Source organism: Physella acuta, unplaced genomic scaffold (genome assembly GCF_028476545.2).
Source record: "Physella acuta isolate Inbredline_101_S28 unplaced genomic scaffold, ASM2847654v3 ptg001825l, whole genome shotgun sequence".
Classification (NCBI taxonomy): domain Eukaryota; kingdom Metazoa; phylum Mollusca; class Gastropoda; family Physidae; genus Physella; species Physella acuta.
Window position 1 is genome coordinate 1 of NW_026733334.1, and position 16,874 is coordinate 16,874.

Consider the following 16,874-nt stretch of genomic DNA (forward strand, 5'->3'; position numbering starts at 1 on the left):
TACATCTGTCGGTCACAGCTGTGGATGTTCTATAGGACATTACACTAGTAATGTAGCCAACACTATCAGCCCTCTGTAGACATTACACTAGTAATGTAGCCAACACTATCAGCCCTCTGTACAGCCGTGACACCAGCTACAGCCGTTTATGCCGACAGCTGTAGCTGGTTCCTCTGAATGCAATCAACGCACCGTATCACATTGTAGCTAATATACGGCTTTATCAATGTATTCTTTGTTCTTAGCACAACCATGTGCTAACATTAACCAACCACTTTGACAGGGCATAAATCAGAAAAAAAACTTAAAACTTGATACTTTACTAATCGATACATCACATCAGAGAAACGTTAACGAAACGGTTACAGTAAAGTTACACCTTTTGACCTCGTTGTTAAATAGTGTTGATTAATTCATTGTTCATTCTGTTTCGTTAACTTTGGTATATGAAGGGATAGTGTGATTATTTCTATCCCAAGCCGTCTTTACTTTCCCAAAATTAGACCTGGTATTAATTACAGCTGAGTCGACTCATGGCTGTTTGCAGTTGTTTTTGTTTGTCTATATATCTGTATAGACTGATTTCTTTAAACCTAATACACACTCGCCCTACCTGCTTCAATCTTTATCTTTTCTTCCTTCTTGTTTAAAATACCCAAGTTTTTCGGGGTGGTGTATGGGAGGGGGTGTATAAATGATAATTGTTTTACTCTTCCTTAAATTGTTTTACTGTTCCTTAATTGTTTTACTCTTCCTTGAATGTATATTAAGATTATGAAGTGTATAGTCATTTTTTTTTCAAATTATAAAAATTTGCAAAAAGCTCATTTTATTAGAATTTGTTTTTATATATTGCAAAAAAAAAGTTTGCCTTGATTTATATTTGATACTGCTAATTCTAAATACCGGGTATCCATTACCTCGTGCAATGCTTGTGAAATAATGAAGTAAAATCTCGCTGTAATAGTCTATTTTGGGTTTGTATCTTAACAACAGCTAAAAATGATACGTTCATAAGAGGCGTTTATGTGATGACATAAATTGGCGTCACTCACTTTGGAAAAAAATGATGAGGGGTGGTATGAATGTTATGAGAAAGCTTCTCGTGTGTTGTGTTACCGTGTAGGTGTGATAGGGTTTTTAAACGTATGGAGAAAAGGGGAAGACTGTGGAAATTAAAGAAAAAATGGGAATTAATCATTTGAAAATCGAATGCAATATTGTAAACAAAATCCAGACGATCTTTTCCATCTAAATATATCACTCTGGTCTCATGTGATCGATCTTGGGTCTTTTTTTTTAAACGAATAAAACAAACATTGACTCATAGTAATCATATAATCAACCCCCCCCCCCCACACACACACACATACCTCAACACCCCTCTATCAACATAGATATCCAAAAACGCTTTATCCATCTACTATAATCCACATCATCCACTGAATGAAACATCAGTTTTGCAATAACCCAGATTATCATTTTACCTACCATTTCCTACATTCCACTTACAACCTTCCAGTTGTTTTTAAAAACATTTTTCCCACGGGAGCCGGCAGCTGCGTACGATAAACTGACCAACAGCTGCAGGTTCCAGCTCCGTACTTACATCCAGCAAGACCACTGATTGGTCACTGGTCCAGCCGTTGGTAGATAAGGCCGCTGTCTCAACGTGCTGGCATGCATGGAATGCTTTAATCCTGCTGTTGTTTCCCTACCCTGCGGCCGCCGTTGATGTGAGCTTCACATCGAGTTAAGACAGCAGATAAGTGAACTATCTTGTCTAGCGCAGCGGTTCTCAAACTGTTTAGTCACACGTGAGTCCAATACGTGACCGCGGTGACTTAACTTAAGGATCACAAAAAAATTATTTACAAAAAAAAAAGTAGATAATATATAGCTCTAGTTTAATTTACTATCGTTCAAAATGTTGACTACATTAGGATGTGCCACATTTTGGAAAAATTGAGAAACACTAGTCTAATGCACAACAGATGGTTGTATAAAAACTAAAATGGAAACTAGTTCTGTTAATAGCAACTGGATTAGGACGACAAAACAAAACAAAAACTACGCATTACTCCACTAGATTAAGCGTAGGTTATAAATAACTAGAAGATCATTAACGTAATTGGTTCATTTTGTTTAATTGCATATTATCATAAATAATACATTCACTCCAACTTTCGGCCTACCATGCAATACGAAATTGATTTTAAAATAAAGAATAAACATGTTTTGAAAAACTACAGCTAATTTTTATTTTTTAATTTATCTTTTTTTAAAATACTTCTGCGTTAAAGGTAAGGATATACACAAATGTAGGCTATCATATCTAACCTATGTGTACTTAATATAAAAATCACATTATTCGAACTAATCTTAAATCCCGTCAATGTACACACTCGTCGAATGAATTAAGACCTCGCCAATACCTCGTGTGTTGATTAAACGTGTATACGCTGAAAAAGAGCCCCGACAAACAAAGTAGTTTGAGTGGGCGGCTTTTGTTTACGATGTCGGCGGCGATCTATGTGATGGCTGAAGCCTCAAAGGTACCTCGTAGCTGTCCGATGTTATCTAACCCGGACTTGAACAGGCCTACGTGGTCGATGCGGTAGAGTGACAGATTCTCGCGCGATCAGATTGGGATCGAACTCCGTGCCTTCGGTAACCCATCATAATGGCACGTAGGTTTTTTTTTTGTGTTTTTGTATTTGTTGTTTTTTGTTGCTGTTTTTATTTTATTTATTATTGTCATTTTTCAAACTAGAACCGATTTTTAAGAAAATAATAAAGACCTTGCGCTTGTAATTCCGTTTAGGAAATTAAACTTTAGACCATGTTTCTCTTTAGCTTGACAATTTTTTTTAACGAATTAATTTTTACATCCAATGTCAAGTAGGTCTATATGGGTATCGACAGTTTAAAAAAAATATATCATAATTTTAAATTCTGCTACTTAGTTTGAGTATAGGCCTTTATTTCGTGTATTAGAAGTCTACATATATATTGTTTAAGAGTTGAACAAGGTGCATTTACAACTTTGCTGCAGTAAAAAAACATGTTTGTTATTTTCAGTACAAGCTATTCATATTATATATTTTCTTTTAAACTACATAGCGCTAATCATGTAAGCCATTCTAGATTGAAAATAATCACGAATTGTTCCTGCGAAATATGTCGCCTATGGCATTTTTTCCGGATTTTATTTTATCACGATCCCAATGTAGGCCTACAAGCCAATGTTAGCTGATTGTAATATAGCTAAATGCAGCAGGCATCTTAATAAAACACACAGCAAAATTACTGATGTAGACCTATATTATAGATCTAGATCTAATACGTAATACTATGCTCCACGAAAACAAGAAAAATTTTACCATCGGGAAAACCCATTATGGTGCGTAGCAGGAAGAATCGCAAGGTGCGACGCGCATGTCTCGAAGAAGCGGTAGAAGTGACTCGATGGTGAAACACGAGCCTCGGCTGGACCTGTAGGACTTTGATATTTCCTGTGTTGTCGTCGTTGAAACCTGCACGAGTACTGCTGTGTGACACCTGCTGTGGGAGGAGAGGTGTATGGAGGGGAGAGGGGGAGTGTGACGCAGAGGCGTAGCGAGGGGTGGGGGGGGGGGGGCGGGGGGGGGTGCGGACCGCAACGGGTGACACCATTTAGGGGGGTGACACCAAGGCAAAAAAATAGTAAAATATATAGAGAAAAACTTGAGGGGGGTGCAAATGGAAAGTTCGAGGGGGGTGGAAATCGAAAGTTTAAGGGGGGGGGGGTGCAAATCGAAAATTTGACAGTTTGTCCCCGGGAAGGGTCGCTACGCCTCTGAGGGGGTTGACACCATTAAGTGCCGCACCGGGTGACACCCGACCTCGCTACGCCACTGGTGTGACGTACTATATTGATGAACCCATATATTTTTTTTTACAATGGAAATACTTGTATCGTGTTTTTTTTTAATGTTAATGGTTTTAGAATATTCTTACACCGCGTTTATACTTGTGACATATATACTTAACATGTCTAGGAAAGAAAAAAAAATAACTCGCATCAAGTAATTTTCGTGGTTAAATGTTTTCAAATAACATGAACTTGTTGCAAGTTGTTGTTTCTTAGTCATGTATATACATGTGGCAAGAGTTAACACGGTGTTACTTCGTTTAATTACATTTACTTAAGATATCACAAATTACAAACCAGCCAGCCGTCATGAACTGAAGGAACTCTTCATTAGTTGACTGTAAGAAAGCCCTCGTTCTGAATGCCCTCGCCAGTCCTCAAACCGAATCAATCTGGTCATTCCAGCGATACACAAAAAAAACTTAACTTGAATAACACGGGTAATCACATACCTCGAGTGATTGGAAATGTGATTAACCCCTATCTACAGTAATTAGTCTCGCTTGATCGGAGTGAGCAGTCGGTCACAGTCATTGATTTTCTGCATGCGATACCCACCGCGCAACCTTTGTTTTGGTGCCTTTAGAACCTAGGCCAGATTTTCAACTGTTAATTAAATAGATGATCAGATTTTTTTTTCTAATATTTTTCAGTTCAACATTAGTTTTAAATCAACATCTAATTTAGATAATCTAAGGTTGGGTCTTTTTTCTGTGCTTTTAAACCGATAGGCACTGTTGTAAAGTGTATAGCTTTGTTCGCCTAGTATTCAGTGGCGTAGCTAGGGGATGGCGTGTGGGGCGGCCTCCTCTGGCGCTAACCCTAAAGGGGCGCTAAAGGGGGTAGAACAATTAATTTTAAAATATTATACACAGTCAAATTTACGTAAATAAATATGTACTTTCACTCATTGAAGATGGTTTAATTATAAATAATACAAAAAATCTAACTTCGGTTTTATTTTTAAACCTGAAAATGTAAATGTGTAATTAAATAGTGATTACATGTTCTGCGAAGGAAAAAAGTACACAAAAATATGTAAAGGAAAATTTTCTTTTTCGGTGGGGTGGGTTTATGGGGGGTATTGGATAATCTCTAGAGCTTAAATATCTTTGGGATAAAAGAAGAATATTATTATAAATATTAGAAGCAGCACGGGTGATATGTAGAGTAAAATGAAACAAATGAATCAAACATTATTCCCTTTTAAACTGCTATAACCATAGCAGAGCTCCTACGTATCTTTTTTTAAAAACAAATATTTAAATTTTAAAAAAACAACAAATACAAATAATTTATTGTGTAGTTGTATACAGTTTAAAAAAAAATATCATTAGGTGTATGTATAAAAATTAAACGATTTAAGTAAAATTTGATAAAAACTAGATCAAAATAATCATTAGGGGGTTGCAACTCTGTTACTTCCGACGGCATAATTAACTGTCGCCCCATCCTCATGTGTGATCCAAATTTGACATTGAGGCGATACATGGCCAGAAACAAAACGAAAATTGGTAAATTTAAAACTTTAAAGGCTATCTCAAGTGAGTACGGAGCATTTGTTTCAACTAAACTTTCACTTGTCTACAAAACAAATTTGTATTGGTCTAAGTGTTTCGTAATTTAAACTATAACCAAATGAAAAATGTAATATCGATGAATCGACAGTCATATAAATCATTTAAAATTCATATTATGTTAAATAATAAATCATTAACGCAATTTTATGTATGTAATTAAATGTTGTTCTCTGCTCTGTATGTTTAATCACTTACGGGAAAATAGTTTTTTGCTTGTCTCCCCTATTTATGTCCAGTATTTAAATGGGAAGTAACTAACAAATTAATATTCAATCTAAAACTTTTTTTTTTAACTCTTAAATTTTTAAACGTAGCAACAGTTGCTATTTTTTTCTAACCTTATTCCTCATTAAAGAATTATATAGTGAGAGGGGGGGGGGGGGTGGGAGTATGAGCACTTAGATTAGGATTAGATGAGATTAGATTAGATTGACAAATATATACTTATTCTTATATATTTTATAATTTATATGGTACATTCCTGTTAATTTTTTGCGCCTCTCTTCATTTCCTTTACAAAAGTGTCTTGTGATTATTTTGTTGACACAGCAAATTATGAACATGTTTTTTTGTGCATAAATGTATATGGTAATTTTCCTTTGTAAGCTAATTGAAATGCAACAGCGCAGTTTATCAATAGACTTTGTAGTCATCTCCCTTCTATATTGCTTTTATATTCAATTTTTTTTTCAACAGTTGTTGAATAGTTAGAATATTTCAGGGAATATTTAATTATTCATTAATTTCTCGACTCTGAAGTTGACAATCGCTTTCTAGTGATCAATCACAATTTTCCTAACTAGGTTTTGTTTAGGCTTATTATTGGTGCTATGAAGCTTATTGTAATTGTGTTTACGGCTACAGTGTATGATAAAAGTTTAGAAATCTTTTATATACAACTAGCCGTCCCGGCCAGGCCCTGCTCTGGCTTCTGTGAAAAAACTTTCTGTTAAAGACCATCACCTGTGTGTTTAGTAATCATCATAAACCCGGCATTGCCCACCCAAACCACAACCAACCAAAACCAAAACAACAAAACGCAAACATAACGCTAACACAATTACAAATACAAACGAAAACAAAAACCTAACAACAAACCCAACCACAACCACAAATACCAATACAAACACAAAGAAAAAACAAACAAAAAAGCAAACGAAAACAAAAACCTAACAACAAAACAAACCCAACCACAAACACCAATACAAACACAAAGAAAAAACAAACAAAAAAGCAAACGAAAACAAAAACCTAACAACAAACCCAACCACAAACACTAATACCAACAAAAAAAAAAACAACGAAAAAGCAAACGAAAACAAACCAAATCCAAACGCAAAACCAACCAAAAACACAAATACAAACCCAAACAAAAAAACACAAACAAAAACGAAAAAAGAAAGAACAAAAACGAACCAAATCAAAACGCAACCACTAACGCAAACCCACCTAAACACAAAGAAAACACTAACGCGAACATAAACGCCCGGGGCGGAATCACCTGTTTTAGCTTAATGAATGACTATAGTACCCCAACTTATTCATAGTCTTTTTGCACTCACTTAAACGAACGCGCCTGTTTCAATTTGATGAACAATTATAATACTCCAAGCTTATCCGTAAAATACCTACAACATTTGCACTTGATCAATCCCCGCTAATTATGTAATTTTTTTTTTCCCAACACCTAAACAAAGTAATTAAAAAGTAAATTATTTTCCACAAAATGCAATGGTTTTATAAAGGGAAGTAATTGTGTTTTCCTAATTTATCAAAGGGAAGTAAGTGCTATAGGACTAAATAAAGACATAATTAGAATTGTTGTAAAAGATGATATTTTTTTAAAACTTGTGTTTAATGAACATGCCGACAATTATTATTATAATTTGAAAAATGAAAATTATTTCCCAACACTTTCAATAGTAATTTTTTAACTCATAAATTTAGACAAATGCGCACGATAATTGTCTAACACTTAAATCCATCCAAGACCAACGACAAACATATGTATTTTTACATACAGAACTGAGCTTTATATATTAGACTAGCCGTCCCTGCCAGGCCCTGCTCTGGCTTCTGTGAAAAACCTTTCTGTTAAAGACCATCACCTGTGTGTTTAGTAATCATCATAAACCCGGCATTGCCCACCCAAACCATAACCAACCAAAACCAAAACAACTAAACGCAAACATAACGCTAACACAATTACAAATTCAAACGAAAACAAAAACCTAACAACAAACCCAACCACAACCACAAACACCAATACAAACACAAAGAAAAAACAAACAAAAAAGCAAACGAAAACAAAAACCTAACAACAAACCCAACCACAACCACAAACACCAATACCAACCAATAACAACACACAAAAAAACGAAAAAGCAAACGAAAACAAACCAAATCCAAACGCAAAACCAACCAAAAACATAAATACAAACCCAAAGAAAAAAACATAAACAAAAACGAAAAAGGAAAGAACAAAAACGAACCAAATCAAACCGCAACCACTAACGCAAACCCAACGGAATCGCCTGTTTTAGCTTAATAAACGACTATAGTACCCCAACTTATTCATAGTCTTTTGCACTCACTTAAACGAACGCGCCTGTTTCAATTTAATGAACAATTTTAATACTCCAAGCTTATCCGTAAAATACCTACAACATTTGCACTTGATCAATCCCCGCTAATTATGTAATTACTTTTTTTCCCAACACCAAAACAAAGTAATTAAAAAGTAAATTCTTTTCCACAAATGCAATGGTTTTATAAAGGGAAGTAATTGTGTTTTCCTAATTTATCAAAGGGAAGTAAGAGCTATAGGACTAAAAAAAGACATAATTAGAATTGTTGTAAAAGATGATATTTTTTTAAAACTTGTGTTTAATGAACATGCCGACAATTATTACTATAATTTGAAAAATGAAAATTATTTCCCAACACTTTCAATAGTAATTTTTTAACTCATAAATTTAGACAAATGCGCACGATAATTGTCTAACACTTAAATCCATCCAAGACCAACGACAAACATATGCGTTACATACAGAACTGAGCTTTATATATTAGATTATAAATAAACAGCCGATATTATTAATACTCGGCTGGGAGTAGCACAATGAAATTACAACGTAACAGCGTCTCACTATCACCTTCACCGGCTGGATGTGATGCTTTATACTTTTTTTTTCAGCTATATTCCAGGGTTTATGGGTTCATTGCTAGGATGTAATAGTATGGGTTAGGTTAGTGTAAAGTACGGTCATCTATGGTGTGCTGTGCATGCCGGGATATCAAAGCTTAGTAGCGGTATGGTCGAATGGTAGGAGCGGTATGGTCGGATGGTAGGAGCGGTATGGTCGGATGGTAGAGGGTTTGACGTCTTACCCGAAAGTCTCGAGTTCGGATCCCGTGCTCGAGTTCCTTCGACGTCTGAGTCCATCCAGCTTTACTCACGTAAAGGAAATTAAAGGCGGCTGGGCGTAGTGCTGACCACACTATCCCTTCAAATGCCGCGGTTCACTGAACTAGGTGAACTCTACTTCACCTACCCCAGGTTCGAATGGGAACTTTACTTCGCTTGAAACTGGTGTCGTATAATGCTATTAGTGTCTCTTGAATTGTTTCTGTTAGTATTGCTACCCTAACCGTAATATTAACCCGAATCTTTAATCCTGACTCTAAACCTACATCTAACCTTGACTCTAGCCTTAATGCTGACTCTAAATCTATAACTAATTCTGACTCTAACCCCAACGCTGACGTTTTTACGAATGCTGACTCTAACCCTACTTCTAACCTTGACTCTAGCCTCAATACTGACTCTCTAAACCTATAACTAATTCTGACTCTAATCCTGACTTTTTTTTACTAATGCTGACTATAATCCTTACTCTAGCCCTCCCTATTCATTATCCTAACTCTGACCAATTTTAACCTCGACTTGCCGCCTTTAGTGATTGGTACTAAACTCTACTATCTCCAACTGATCACCTTTAGTGATTGGTACTAAACTCTACTATCTCCAACAACCAATCGCCTTTAGTGATTGGTACTAAACTCTACTATCTCCAACCGATCGCCTTTAGTGATTGGTACTAAACTCTACTATCTCCAACAACCGATAGCCTTTAGTGATTGGTACTAAACTCTACTATCGCCTTTAGTGATTGGTACTAAACTTTACTATCTCCAACAACCGATCGCCTTTAGTGATTGGTACTAAACTCTACTATCTCCAACTGATCACCTTTAGTGATTGGTACTAAACTCTACTAGATCTATCTCCAACAACCAATCGCCTTTAGTGATTGGTACTAAACTCTACTATCTCCAACAACCGACCGCCTTTAGTGATTGGTACTAAACTCTACTATCTCCAACTGATCTCCTTTAGTGATTGGTACTAAACTCTACTATCTCCAACTGATCACCTTTAGTGATTGGTACTAAACTCTACTATCTCCAACAACCAATCGCCTTTAGTGATTGGTACTAAACTCTACTATCTCCAACCGACCGCCTTTAGTGATTGGTACTAAACTCTACTATCTCCAACAACCAATCGCCTTTAGTGATTGGTACTAAACTCTACTATCTCCAACCGATCGCCTTTAGTGATTGGTACTAAACTCTACTATCTCCAACAACCGATAGCCTTTAGTGATTGGTACTAAACTCTACTATCTCCAACCGACCGCCTTTAGTGATTGGTACTAAACTCTACTATCTCCAACTGATCGCCTTTAGTGATTGGTGCTAAACTCTACTATCGCCTTTAGTGATTGGTACTAAACTCTACTATCTCCAACTGATCGCCTTTAGTGATTGGTACTGAACTCTACTATCACCAACAACCGACCGCCTTTAGTGATTGGTACTAAACTCTACTATCTCCAACTGATCACCTTTAGTGATTGGTACTAAACTCTACTATCTCCAACTGATCTCCTTTAGTGATTGGTACTAAACTCTACTATCTCCAACTGATCACCTTTAGTGATTGGTACTAAACTCTACTATCTCCAACAACCAATCGCCTTTAGTGATTGGTACTAAACTCTACTATCTCCAACCGACCGCCTTTAGTGATTGGTACTAAACTCTACTATCTCCAACAACCAATCGCCTTTAGTGATTGGTACTAAACTCTACTATCTCCAACCGACCGCCTTTAGTGATTGGTACTAAACTCTACTATCTCCAACAACCGATAGCCTTTAGTGATTGGTACTAAACTCTACTATCTCCAACCGACCGCCTTTAGTGATTGGTACTAAACTCTACTATCTCCAACTGATCGCCTTTAGTGATTGGTGCTAAACTCTACTATCGCCTTTAGTGATTGGTACTAAACTCTACTATCTCCAACTGATCGCCTTTAGTGATTGGTACTGAACTCTACTATCACCAACAACCGACCGCCTTTAGTGATTGATACTAAACTCTACTATCTCCAACTGATCACCTTTAGTGATTGGTACTAAACTCTACTATCTCCAACTGATCACCTTTAGTGATTGGTACTAAACTCTACTATCTCCAACAACTGATCACCTTTAGTGATTGGTACTAAACTCTACTATCTCCAACAACCGACCGCCTTTAGTGATTGGTACTAAACTCTACTATCTCCAACCGACCGCCTTTAGTGATTGGTACTAAACTCTACTATCTCCAACTGATCACCTTTAGTGATTGGTACTAAACTCTACTATCTCCAACAACTGATCACCTTTAGTGATTGGTACTAAACTCTACTATCTCCAACCGACCGCCTTTAGTGATTGGTACTAAACTCTACTATCTCCAACTGATCTCCTTTAGTGATTGGTACTAAACTTTACTATCTCCAACAACTGATCACCTTTAGTGATTGGTACTAAACTCTACTAGATCTATCTCCAACAACCAATCGCCTTTAGTGATTGGTACTAAACTCTACTATCTCCAACTGATCACCTTTAGTGATTGGTACTAAACTCTACTATCTCCAACTGATCACCTTTAGTGATTGGTACTAAACTCTACTATCTCCAACTGATCACCTTTAGTGATTGGTACTAAACTCTACTATCTCCAACAACCGATCGCCTTTAAACTCTACCAATATCGATCTCATCAATCGCGTGCCCCAAGGTCGCGTTTGATTTGGAGAGCACGCGAGGTTATACAAGACGTCTACATTATAAGTTATTTAAATGTACTGGGTCAGGCCTTGACCGTGTTAAAGGTAAGGTTCGGGTTAGGGTAGAAGTCAGGCAGTGTTTCTTCCAGACTTTTTTTTTCTCCGAGGGGGTGGGGGCACTTGAAATATTCGGGAGGGGGGTAGACTTTCTTCGGGGGGCTGACACTGTTAAAAGCATATATTTTCTATATAAATTTCATTTCGTTCAGGGGGATGGGGGAGCGGTAGACTTTCTTCGGGGGGGGGGGGGGGGGGGTCGAAGAAACTCTGAAGTCAGGACTGGGGTAACGTTTATGACCTGCACAAGTTTTAATAACAAGACAACTATCTGTCCACGGGGCAACGGAAGTAGAGTTCACCTGTTTCTGTGACCTCTGTATATGAAGGGCAGAGTTTCTTCCAGGCATCTCTTAAGGGGGTCTGAGCCCCCCCCCCCCCCCGAACGAGAAGGAATTTATATAGTAAACATATACTTTTACTAGTGTCCACTCCACCCCACCCCCGGAACATGTAGACAGCCCCCCCCCCCCCCCCGAAAATATCAAGTACGCCCCCCCCCCCCCTCCCAAGGAGAAAAAAGTCTGGAAGAAACACTGACATTGAAGGCATATTGCGTTCAGCACTATGTCCAGCCGCCCTTTACTCTCCCTAACGTGTGTTAGGGACCCATCAGAGCTTGGTGGCTCAGGGACTTTCAACGGCCTTGAACCCGGATTCAAACTCGGTACTTTCGGGTTAGCAGTCGTTTGCTCTACCAATGGTAACCACTCGACCACGCAGGGTGGATACAAATCCTACTGTAATTAGATCCGCGGTTTAATTTATTCTGTGGTTTGAATCGATAAATTTACTTCACTTTTTTTTTCTAAACGCTTTGGGGAATGAAGCATGCCGATAAAACTCTTTCCCTCAATCCAAGCACACTAGCCTGTGCGAAATCTCGGAGGGGAGCTATCGATTTTTCCCAGGAACCTTTTTTTAGGGTGACCAGCCGTGTCTTGCAAGCAACAGCCCCTTTCAAGGAACAGTACGTCGGGTCTGATTTGATGTATGGAATATTTTATTTCCACATCTTCCATGTGAGTTTTTATTTAAAAGGATAGTGAGGCGCGGATAAGCATTTCCATTGTGTGTGTGTGTGTGTTTTTAGTTTCGATAACTAAACATTTCAAAATGTAAGCGGTTTTCAACGTATTTATTTGTAAATGTAAACATGGCTTTTTAATTCAAAAAAAATTTCGAGCAAGTGTAAATGCTTAAAGCCTATACCACAATGGGCTTAACATTTTGAAAAGCTATATCCCTACAAACATTCTCTACCCGTTGTGGTCAATTGCTAAATATAGTTTAAAAGAATTGATTTTTGGTTGTTTAAACGCGGAACTCTGGCTAAGTAGTAAGGAACAAAAGTAGTTGCTTTCTCTTACGGAATATGAGAATTTTCCTAAGGAACATGAGGATTTTCCTTAAGGAACGTGATAATTTTAGTTAGGGAACTTGATAATTATGGTTAGAGTATATGAGAATTTTAGTTAGGGAACATGAGAATTTTAATTAGTGAACACGAGAATGTTAAGTTAGGTAATATGAGAATTTTAGATAGGGAACATGAGAATTTTAGTTAGGGAACTCGATAATTTTAATTAGGGAACATGAGAATGTTAAGTTAGGTAAAATGAGAATTTTAGATAGGTAAAATGAGAATTTTAGATAGGGAACATGAGAATTTTAGTTAGGGAACTCGATAATTTTAATTAGGGAACATGAGAATCCGCTGCAAGGATCATGCCGTGTCCGGATTGTGACAGCCCACTTGCGTGCCAGTTTGTAAGCTTATCTTTCGATTTCTTGTAGATATCCCAAGCACGGCACTGCATCGCAGATCAATACAGAGAATTTCTCTATTTGTGTGTTGTCGCTTTCACTGCTCTCGGGTTTTTTTAGAAAACTCGACCTCAGCCTCGTTTGATATCTCTCACGACGCCGCGTTTTTTTGTAGCCCAGTCCTATTAATATTTCATGGCTCGATAATAACTTTGTACAGGATGTTCAAGCTCTGTAACATTTCCATTGAAGTACATGATTAAACTCCTTGCTAAAGATATTTTAAAATATATGTACTTTCCTGAAATACGTTCCGATGTCCCCGCGAATAATCATGTCCAGAGGCGTAGCGACCCTTCCCGGCGCCCGGGGACAAACTTTTCGATTTGCACCCCCCCCCCTCAAGATTTCGATTTGCACCCCCCTCAAGATTTCGATTTGCGCACCCCCCCCCTCAAACTTTCGATTTGCACCCCCTCCCCTCAAATTTTCGATTTTACACCCCCTCAATCTTTCAATTTATTTTTCCAACCCATTTTGGCGCCCCCTAAGATCGGCGCCCGGGGACATAGTCCCCCCCCCCCTCGCTACGCTACTGATCATGACTCGTAATTATATACATCTAACTTGTATAGCAAATGATACTATCCTAACCGTAACCCTCACTCTAGCCTTTACTCTTGTCCTAAACTTAACCCCTGTATTTTCTTCTTCTAAGACGTAACATTGGATGGCCAAAACATTTTCTTTTAGCGTTTAATTATAACTGAACATAAAGGCTCTTGACGCTATTCACAATCCTTCAGCATTATTTATTGAAGACTCGCGTTAGCCTCGGTTTGTGCCGTATCCATGCTAAACATCTCAACAGAACCTGAGGGCGCCCCGCTCTTCCTTAGCAACTGCTTCTTCCTTTCGATCTTACAAACACGGGTTCAATAAAATACTAAACTTTTGATGCTAGTTTTCTTTCACGAATCAGGTCAATTCCACAAATACAAGTTAATTAACTTCACAAAGAGTTTATTTTTTTTTTACTTAAACTTACAGTATTATTATGGTTTTATTTGCTTAGTTAATGCAGTGGATTGCTGTTCTTGAGAGAATAAGTTGCCCAAGTCTATGAATAAAAAATGAAATAGAAAATGGAAATATTTTTTTGCTCATTGTTTTGTTTTATTAACTACCTAACAATAATGTTGTTTATTTTAGTTTATTTTTTACTCCACGAGTTTTGTATGGGCCTTGAAGCTGTCCACGTTTTCCAGTATATATTTCTTATTGTCGCTAGTCACCCATTCCTCTTTCCCCCCCCCCCCCCCCACATGCCCCACTGTGTACTCTTTTGTCTGTAAGAACTAATTTCTTGCTGTGTGTTAGTGTGGAGCTAAAACAATTATTATAGTGTTAGCATTCTCACATAAGCTAAAAACTGTCTTTGGTAAATTTTAGTTTTTAAATTGTCACAGCATTCGATATAGAATGATATACGACAGTCCACTCATTGTTCCCCCCCCCCCCTTACTCTCTTCTCCTCCCCCCCCCCCCCCCCTATCGCCGCCACCCGTTAATGGCCCATCTCATTAGAACTTCCTTTGTGAACACAAGAGTGCTAGCGACTCGTGACCCAGGCTGTCTGCCTCTCCCCCCCCCCAGCCCCAGAGGTCTAATAGCGCCCTACCCCACTGCCCCCCCCCCCCCCCCCCCGCCCCCCGGCTGTCTAACAGCGACCTACAAAACCGACGTCCGACATCTTTGATATTCCGTCGGTCGCTGCTTATCCGTCGACTCGCAGGACTTGGTCTGATCAACTCACAGCCTCTCCCCGGGGGTAACAATAATCGATAGGTCTGACCGCTGTGACGTCATTACAGCCCATTTGATAGATGTTCCCGGGGTCGAGGGTGTGTGTGGGGTTGGGGGGAGGGGGGTGGTCGAATGGCTTAAGCCGTAAGGATAAAAAAAATAACAATGTGGGATTGCTACATTGTATTCGTTAAGTTACGTGTTATAGTGAAGTACGTTAAACAGTCAGAGCAGTAGAAAATAAAGTTTTTGACTTGTGATTTTTATACACCATAACCACAAGGAGCTGCGCGTCTTCACAGTTTTGTTTTTTTTTAAATATTAGGTTAGGTTAGGTTTGCCTGTCGCCCCTCCTGGGACATAGGCCGCTGACAAGAGCTTTTCAGACGTCTCTGTCCAGGGCTAGTCTCTCCAACTGTCCCCAGGTGTATCCAATCCTCTTGGTGTCCTTTTCCAGATCACGTCTTCAGGTCTTTCTTGGTCTGCCTCTCTTCCTCTTGCCCTGTAGATTCCAGGTGACGGCCTGTCTTGTTATGCTGGATACAAGCTTCCTGAGTGTGTGGCCGATCCATTTTCATTTTCTCTGGAGGATCTCTGCTTCAACTGGCAGTTGATTTGTCCTTTTAAATATTTCTTTCATACTATTTCTGTCACAGAGTTCTATTCCTTGCCATTGAGGCGAGACAAACCAGTCTTAACTAAAATACCCTAGTTTTAAATTTGCATTTAGCATTGGGCAATTAAATTTAGGAATAACAAACGTCTAATCATCAAACGAACCGCTGGGGGTGAAACGTATAGGCTTACAATCAAATTATACGTTTTCAAAAATAATAATATTTAGTGTAAATATAATTGCACTGTTAATTCTTCATAGAGGGTGTAATCTATTGCTGTTGTGACATCTCCACTAGAAGGGTCCTTTGTCATCAAGTCCACCTCCCAGTGTTTTACAAGTACGTCAGCGCGTCTACTATTGTATTAGGTAATTACAGTTTGTGGTGAATTGTGTAGGCCTATTTGAAACGCATAGCTTTAACACTAGGGGTGGATTGAGTGGGGGGTTGAGTGGAGATCCCTAGTTGACAATATTATCACAAGACTATATTGTTATTGTTGTAAAAAAAAAAATTTTGGTACCCCGAAAATTTGAGGAAAAAAAGTAAAAAAGACAAAATTTGAGAACCACTGTTACTCTTTCTCTTGATCCGTCAGTTATACCCACAATACTGCAGTAATTTTAACAGAGAAAAGATTGGTGAAAGTTTACTTGTAATACAAGCACGGTCAATGTCAATCTGTCTGCTTTTCTTACACCAAGGTCTGCTTCTGTCCCATCAACCAAGTCTGTCTACTTCTGTCCCATCAATCAAATTTTGTCTGCTTCTGTCCCATCAACCAATTTTGTCTACTTCTATTCCATCGGACATTTTTTTTTAAATTTAATCTGGTGTTAAAGAATATTTAAAGAAACAAAAAAAAAACGAAACACATCAGTCACGACTATACCGAGGGCCGTCGAGGATCACGAGGGCCATCTTTGTTCACGAGGGCCATCTAG

General features: G+C 38.2%; 1 protein-coding gene across 5 annotated transcripts in view; it reads left to right on the plus strand.

The window, feature by feature from the left end:
- Positions 1-2,278: 2,278 nt before the first annotated feature.
- Positions 2,279-16,874, plus strand: part of LOC131930696 (sodium bicarbonate cotransporter 3) — a 62,213-nt gene continuing 47,617 nt past the window's right edge. For all 5 annotated transcript variants that reach the window (XR_009384156.1, XM_059287280.1, XM_059287282.1 and 2 more), the window contains exon 1: positions 2,279-2,303. The gene's annotated coding sequence lies outside the window, so the exon portion shown is untranslated. The remainder of the gene's footprint in view (positions 2,304-16,874) is intronic.